The sequence below is a fragment of the Camelus dromedarius genome, chromosome 1, assembly GCF_036321535.1.
Source record: "Camelus dromedarius isolate mCamDro1 chromosome 1, mCamDro1.pat, whole genome shotgun sequence".
In the NCBI taxonomy this organism is placed as follows: domain Eukaryota; kingdom Metazoa; phylum Chordata; class Mammalia; order Artiodactyla; family Camelidae; genus Camelus; species Camelus dromedarius.
In genome coordinates, this window is record NC_087436.1 from 43,727,952 (window position 1) to 43,736,921 (window position 8,970).

Here is an 8,970-nt window from a genome sequence, read left to right on the forward strand (position 1 = left end):
CGAAAACAAATATATGTATCTATATGCATGACTGGGACTTTGTGCTGTACATCAGAAACTGACACATTGTAACTAATGGTACCTCAATAAAAAATAAATAAAAATTAAAACCTTGATATTTTGAATATGTCAAAGACATTGAACAAAAGGAAAATGTGATGCTATACTGTTCACTACTAATCTTGATTTTTTTAAATTTTGATATTCTACATGTCTAAGAAACCATCTATAATTGAGCTATAATTGTTCACTCTGGGGTCCACATGACTTGAGGATATTGTGGTGAATTTAAATCAAGAGCAGATTTGATGAATAATAAATCAGGGTAGAAATTTTGTCAAGACTTGATAGCCTAGGAAGTGATGATTTCAAAGAGAAGCTTTTCCAAATCTGTCCAGGACTCTCAGACCTGGAGAGAGCAAAGTATTGAAAAACAGAACCCATGGGTTTCATTCAACACACTTAAAGGGTCAGCACTAACTTTTTGCCGAAACTGTGTTCAGTATTGAGAAATGAAGTTTACGCTTTGGGAGAGTAAATCATTGGGATAGTGAGAAAAGAAGTGTAGGGATTTCCTACTTGATATAAAACAAAGGAAATCGCTAGGTAGATTCCTTGCCAGCAGATGCATATCATTTTTGTATTTTCTTCTCTGTTCCTGCTATTTCAGTTCTTCTTGTGGTCCTATGGAACCACCAACTATGGTAGAGTCAGAAAATATGTACATTAACCTTAAATAACAAACAAGCTCAGAAAGGAGAGAGGGAGAAAAGGAGGGGGAGTGCAGGAAAGGCAGGAGGGGGAGTGCAGGAAAGGCAGGAGGGGGAGAGGAAGAAAGAGTGTGTGATAACAATGTAATTGGTATGGGAAAGTCAACGTAATTGGGAAATGGTAATATGCTCTTCCTTGGTTTCTTTTTCCACATTCCTCTCTGAGTGTGAACATGGGACTAGACTTGAGTGTGTTTTAGCATTTCAAGATTCATTTGTCATATGACATGACCCTCATGTACACTGGGGACATCTTGAAGGAACATGGACTGCTTCTAATAGTGGTGGGAAAATTGGCCCTGTTAAGGTTAAAGAATGAGTTTTCCTGGGGAATTTTTTTCCCTAGGATAAACTTGACTCTTAGTGTTTCTTCTTCTTTTTAAAAATTAATTAATTAATTAATTATATTTTGGGCGGGGGAGGTAATTAGGTTTAATTATTTTTAGAGGAGGTCCCAGGACCTTGTGCATGCTAAGCATGTGCTCTACCACTTGAGTTATACCCTCCCCTTTTAGTGTTTCTTCTTTATTATGTTGATATACATCCTTCTATATCCAATTTGTTGACAGTTCTTTTGTGAAAAGATGTTGCATTTTGGTAAATTCTTTTTGTGCAAATATTGAAATGACCAACATATCTTTTTTTTTAATAGTAATATAGTCAGTTTACAATATTGTGTTAATTTTTGGTGTACAACACAGTGGTTCAGACATGTATATCTATCAGAATAGATATACATATATATATTCCTTTTCATATTCTTTTTCATTATAGGCTATTACAAGGTATTGAATACAGTTCCCTGTGCTATACAGTGGGACCTTGTTGTTTATTTTATAAATAGTATCTGCAAATCCCAAACTCCCTATTTATCCCTCTACCACCCCTCCTTTCCCTCTCAGTAACTGTAACCAACATCTTTTTTGATGCTTCCTATACATCTAGGCACTGAAGAAACCTGGTTTGAAATCCCAGCTTTGCCATTTACTAGCTGTGTGGCCATGGACAAGCATGTGACTTTTTCTGATCCTGCTTCCTCACATGTAAAATGTATCTATCTCATAGGATTGTTAGGAGTGAATAAATGCATAGTGCTTATAACAGTGCCTGGCAGAGGTAACAGCTTTGAGTATTCACTTTTATTATTAATTAATACTGAAATATATAAAATAGAAAGTGAAAATCCATATCCCATCCCATTCTGCATACATAATCTGTGTTAACAGTTTGGTTTGTATTTGTCCATATTTTTATATGCATATACAAATTTTAAATCTACATGTATGTGTATAATTATTTTACAAGAGTGGGATCATTCTGCTCTTGAACTTAATTTTTTCACTTAGCTATATTTATTTTATAATCAGAGTCACCATATATTATGTAGAATTAAATACACTGTACATAAATTAAGCCCCTCTCACAGATACTCATAATCAAATATGGATAGGGTAATAACTTCCAGGCTACCTTGAACCAAGTTGGACAGTTTCTGGTTAAAGAGGATAAATGTGTAATAGAGAATATGGTCTTTTGTTTAGCTAGTAAATCTATTAATTCACCAACATTTACTGAGGTCAGCCTTTCTTCTTTAAAGGTAATCTACGAAAATCTGATATATGATATACTAAACCTGAGACTAATGCTCGATGCATCCAAACCAATATATGCCCATAGAAGCAGAGGACAGTCCTGAAGGCTAGATCCTAGGTAGGGTCAGTGGGGAATGCAAGTGAATAGCATAATGTGGTCTGAAGTTTGCAGACAGCTTACTCTTAGAAAGGCAGTGTTTTTAATCAGATTACTAGAACAATGAACACATAATTTTGGGAAGAAACAGTATGTATGAATATTCATGCTGGCATAGATAGTGAGCAGCAGTTCAGCTGGTGCTCAGAAGCAGGACAGGCAAATTCAGAACCAAGAAAAGCCTGAAGTTTCTTAGAAATGTCTAATTAAGGTGTTTATTTCTTCCAGTTTCTCTTGTTTTAAAGGTGGAAGGTTAGTTTCTTTAAAGTGGTAGGAGACAGACATACCCAGATTATTTCAGAATATGACATAGATGTCAGCTCATTAGCCATTCCAGTCAAGCCTGTGATGAAAACAGTTCTGTGGGAGAACAACCCAGGAGTTCAGCTTGCTCCTCATCAACCTACCATCCAAGAGAGAAGATGATGCTGGATCCAGTAATACACCGACTGGACGGGACTGGATTCCCCCAAGTCAGCCCACGCCTGTGTGCCTTTGGCTCTGGCCTATCAGTCATGGTCATAGAAGCAAGGTAGTTTCCTGACATGCCTGGCTCAAGGCATGTTTAGTTCACAGGAGGAGCATAAAGAGCTTTTAGAAATAGCAGGCCTTTACTTAGGAATTTATGGAAATAGCAGGCCTTTCCTTAGGAATTCATGTACTCCTCCTCTGTACTCTACCTCTTGCCTGCCATCAGTGCCTCTAGGAACTTATCCTAAGCACACACAGATACTTATAATAAAAACTAGACAATGGTATACCAGATAGCTATTAAAAACAATGATGCTAGGTTTGAGAGATTTGATAAATGATTACCACATGTCAGGCATGTGCTAGATGGTAGATATTACTATCTCTATTTTGCAGATTAAAAGCCTGACTTCAAGATATTTACTGACAGAAAACATTTTCAGTAGACTACTCAGTAAAAATAGGAAGTTATAAAACAGTGTAACAACATGTATAGAATTTTGATGACACCCTTTTCTTTTTTTCTTACCTATTTTCTAATTTTTTCCTCAGATTTTGTGTTATTTATATAACTGAAATAAAGCAATGGGAAAAATTTTTTACTAAAACACTTAAAGTTATTTTTCATTACTTAAGATAATTTAAAAATAAATATATCTTCATTCCTTTATTTAGTCTTCCTTATCCTTTATCAAACTCTTTTGCCTTTTTTTTTTTTTTAATCTAGAGACAGGGCAAATAAAGTTGGTTTCCTTAGTAATAGCAGCTAAAGCTCACAAACATTCTCTTCTTTTTGTTTTTTCCATTACTTTCTTTTAAAACTGTTTGGATTTCCTGAGTAATAGATATGCATACTAATTATCAGTCCAATTTTATTCTAGGAGCTTGAAAATGATGACTGTGAAAATGGCCTGATTCAAAGTTTAAACCAACAATTTTAACAGTTTAAATAAACAACTTTAAGTGGGTCACCATTTCCTCCTAGAATTTTCAGACATTTTCTAACAGTACAATTTAAGTTCAAGGGCCAATGTCTTATTGTACAGTTGTCAAGAAGTGTTCTCGTATTAAAAGTAAGGTTTGTTTTTGGAGAGTTCTTTAACTTTCTATTCATATTTAAAAATTATATACAAGCAACTCATGTTTATTAAAATATGCAAATAGGTCAGAAAGACATAAAATTTAAAAGTATTTGTCACTACTTCAGTTCTTCATGAAAGGGATTACTATGATCAATTTCCTGTGAGTTATTCTAGCATGTGTTTAGTGTATGTAACAGTACATATATGATATATGCTTTTTAAAAGGAGACATACTGTCTTTAATATGTTTACCCAGGTGGATGGACTCATACTCTATTACTGGTTTGCAACATCTTTTCTCCATTTCAATCTTAATTGCTAGAGTATTCACTTGTATAAATGTACTATAATATAAACTAGTTTCTTTTTGATGATTTTGAATTTTTCTTTTAGAAACAATCCTGGAATGACTAAACCAGTGACAAACATCTAAATGTTTGATTCTGTTTAGATACAGCACAAATTCAGGTGAAACTAATCTATGCTAAGAGTCCTCCCTTGGTGAAGGGACTGGAAGATGGGTTCCTAGGTTGCTTATCTGTTTCTTGATTTGGATGTTAGTTACCCAAGTGTGTTCCTTTTGTAAAGTGTCATTGATTTTTACTAAGCTTTAAAGTAGTTTTCAGGGGAAGGGTATAGCTCAGTGGTAGAGCACATGCCTAGCATTCACGAGGTCCTGGATTTAATCCCCAGTACCTCCATTAAAAAAATAAATAAACCTAATTATTTCCCCCTCCATCCCCCACCCCCAAAATAATGTACAGTTTTCAGCACCCATGTTGTATTTCAATATGAAGTTGAAGAGTTAGTTGTTAGTGAAATTGCTGCTTGTGAAACATGGATCCTTTTTGCAGCAATGATTACTTGAGTTACTTTTATTGAGTTCTAGCTTTGTGCTTTGCATATTTAAATGACTAAATATATAATAGTTACAAATATATGATTGATGCATGTAACCTTTCACTCTCTTCTCCAGAGTACTATTCTAGCATCATAGCTTCAATAGCACAGCTATATGGGGGAATCCAAGTTCCTGGATTTGGCCTCTTGATATTATCTGATCACAGTTCCTATTTGTCCAACAGCCTGTAGGACATTTTCACTTAGAATTTCACCCCCAAATAGCACATATTAAAAACCTAACAATCATACCTCCACCCTACCAGTCTATGTCTTAAAAATCAACTCTCATCTTACCTTTTTTTTTTTTTTTTAAATCAATTGCTATGCTCTGCCATCCAGCCTAAAATCTCAGGCTTTGGCTCTTCCACTTCCATCAACATTTATATCACCAAGGATTGTAAGCTTTTCCTTGGACCTAGGACTTGCATTCATAATATGCTTTCCATTTTCACTGAACTCCATTTTTTCATGTCTGAGATTTCTAGTCGTTTTCAAATCGTGTTTCACTGATACCTGGTTTTTCCTTCCTCACTTCAAAGAGTTGACATATTGATGGTTCTGTTAGACTGATATTTCATGATATCTTTCCCTTGTTTAGAATCTTCAATTGCCTCCAGGGCAAACCCCCAAGTCTGACATTCAGAACATTTCTATAGACTGATCCTTATCAACCTATCCCATTCTTTATCTTTTCCTACTTTTTCCCAACCTTCTTCAGCTGCTGAGATTCTTCGCTATGTCCCAAACATGCCAGGCAAGTTCCAAATTTAGTATTTTTATATGTGCTGTTCTTTCAACTCTACTATAAAAGAATTAGTGGAGGGAATGTTCCGCTAACAACTTTTGTCCTCTTTAAGAAATACTTCCAAACCCGTAGTCCTAGAGTTAGTATTCAGAAAATCTATTCCTCTGGCCACAACTGACCAGTCTAAGTATGCATTTGACTCAGACTTGGTCCGTCAGGCTGCCTCCTGGGAACTGGAAATTTTGAAGTGAGAGTCCACGAGCCCACACAGCATTGCTTGAGTCAACTGCACAGCGACGTAAAGCAGCCTCTCTAAAAACTCTGACTGTCCAGACTGCCTGCACTTCTTGAGGCTTTATTATTCACCTATTTCTTCCTCAGATTTCATGTACCTCCCCTGTATTCTTACAATAACGTTTCCTTTGCTTAATGTAATGGAGTCAATTTCTGTTTCTTACAACCAAAAAAAATCGCAAATAATGTAATTTCTTTCTCATTTGTTCTCGCATTTATTCTGTAAATACGTTGCTGGGTCCTTACTCTGATTGAAAGGTGAAGAGAAGAGTATCAGCATCACTGAGTGTTCACTTCATGAGCCGGGCAAGTTCCATTACTGCACAAAAGCTCTGGAGTTATTCTTCTGTCCTACTCATGGCCAAGAAGTAGCATGAGAACTACATGGGCCAGGGATACAGGAATACCTATGCACCTGGAGTAAATTCAAGACTTGGGATGTCATAATTGGGACAGTGGCATTCTCAGATATATTTCTGGAGACAAATGGGTCTCCTCAACTTGGTATTCTATAAGCCTCCAGAATTTTGACTCAACACTAAGAGAAAAGGACAGAACACTAAAGTGATTGAGATTATGAAACTTTGTGGGATGTGGGACTTGAAATACAGTTGAAATATAGGAAAATAAAGTTCTATTTCTTGCACATTTTAGTTTGTGAGCTGTGATTTACACTGCAATAGAAATAATGGATTTTGTAATACTTTAGGTAAAGTACTGTAAGATGCACATTATTCTTTTCCAAACTCATTCAGTTCAAAATGTAATTTATTACTTGAATAATGAATTCACTAGTTACCCTACAAGACATGAAGTTTAATTTTTAAATGTCCATCATATTTTGGTACATATCATTTTATATTAAAATAAGGATTAGGCAGGTGTGTGTTTGAAAGGTTACTTCATTAATTCCACGAAATGTTCTTCAAATACAGGAAAATAAAAACTCCTTAAATCCTGATGGGGAAGGGGTAATTACGTTTATTTATTTATTTATTTTTAAATAGAGGTCCTGGGGATTGAACCTAGGACCTCACACATGTTAAGCATGCACTCTACCACTGAGCTATATCCTACCCCAACTCCTGATAATTTTTATTTATTCATGCCACTAGAAACTCATGGAAATACAAATCTAGATCTATTCCAGTGAAAAGATAACAAAGCAAGAGGCTTATCAAATGGATTCAAGGCATGAAATAGCCTTTTCTTTTCCTGGCATCAGCTAAGCCCATTGTAGGGATATAAGCATGTTGATATTGTCAGTCGATTCTTTTAGTAACTGTTCATCAGCATAAGCTATTACTGTAAATACTACTGTGGATTCCAGGTGCATAGTGGTAAAGTTCTATGAATTCACAAAACACTGTATTATGTTACTCCTTTACCCTACTCCTGACCACACTGGATAATACTAATCTTTTTTATTTTCATTAATCTAATTGACCCATAAAATGGCAGGGCACCTCATTTTATTTTCATTTGCATTTTTTGGTTACTAATGAGTTTATAGGTCTGTTTATTAGGTTATTGGCCATTTATACTTCCCCTTCCTCACCTATTTTTCTATTAAGTTGTGTAACTTTTACTCATTGGTTTGTAGGATTAAAAACAAAAACACTTTTCTTAGACCAAGACCTGCTCAGTCAAGATAAAGCAAATCTAAAGCCTTCCAGTAACTTGAAACTATATTCCATAACCTTGAAGTAGTTATAATTATGGCTTTAAGTATTGCTACAGAATGATTAATCATGAAAAGCACTGTCCTATAATGGATGAAAATCTCTGGGAGACAGACCACATTTAGATATCCCTATTCTAATTCCTGTTCCTGAAGTCTCTACTTAGATGATGATCTGGTCTATAATACAAATCATACCTCCAGGTTTGGATCATCACAGACCTGGACTACTTGTAAGGATTTATAAGAATGTTAGTTTGTTTTGTTTCCTTCAGTAGTGGAAGAATTCTCTCAAATACAAAATACAAAAAGCTAAACATCCTTGTGTACTGAGCTGCCATGTATGGTGTGCAGATTGTGCACTGCACAAATCCAAGAACACCATTCATATTGTAATCTATGCAAATGATGATGCCAGGGCACGACTTGTGTATGAATAAGGCAGTCTTATTTGTGCAGTATCATTAAGAAAGTCAACAGACAAGTGGGGACTAAGTACAAGTGATCATGTTGACTCTTTCCTAGTTTTTCACTCCAATTGCTTTTCTATAAGCTTCTTAAGGCATTTAAAAAGATGTGATTTTTTTTTAAATGGTATTAATTAAGGTTATATTTGGCTGCAAAGAACAGACTCACTCATGATAACTCAAGAAAGATCTCTGCTTAAATCTCAATCTTCCAGACATAAAAAAACAAGAAGTGAAGTACAGATAGGATTCACAGGTTTCAGACTAGGAAATGATTTTCTGTTAAAAGCAGATTAAAAGATACAGCCTTATAAAAATATAAAATACCTATACAACAACTGTCCTTTAAACCAAGTTGAAAGGTAAGAGGTTGAATTTAGAGGAATGTACTAATTGTTGTTGGCAGTAAAAATTTCTACAGCATTTTTGGACTCTTTCAGACACGCTATATAAAATGTATCTGCCCCAGAATTGCTATTTCAGAAATCTGTTCTGCAGACACACACACATCAACAAAGGTGGAGGATATGATGTTCACTGCAGCATTGCTTTTAGTAGTAAAATAGAGCAGACAACTGCAAGTCCAGCAGAAACACAGTTATATAAACTGCAGTGCATCTCTACTGTGAGGTGCAAAGCATTGGTTGGAAAGACGGAAGTAAGGAAGGCAGAAAGGAAGGAAGCAGGGACTGGTTAGGAGAAAGGGAGGTGTCCTAATCATTAAATGCGTGATCTTTACAGTAAGAGAACTGAGTTTAATTCCTAAACTAGCTAACTATTATGACCTTGGGCAAGTGCTTCAGTTTCT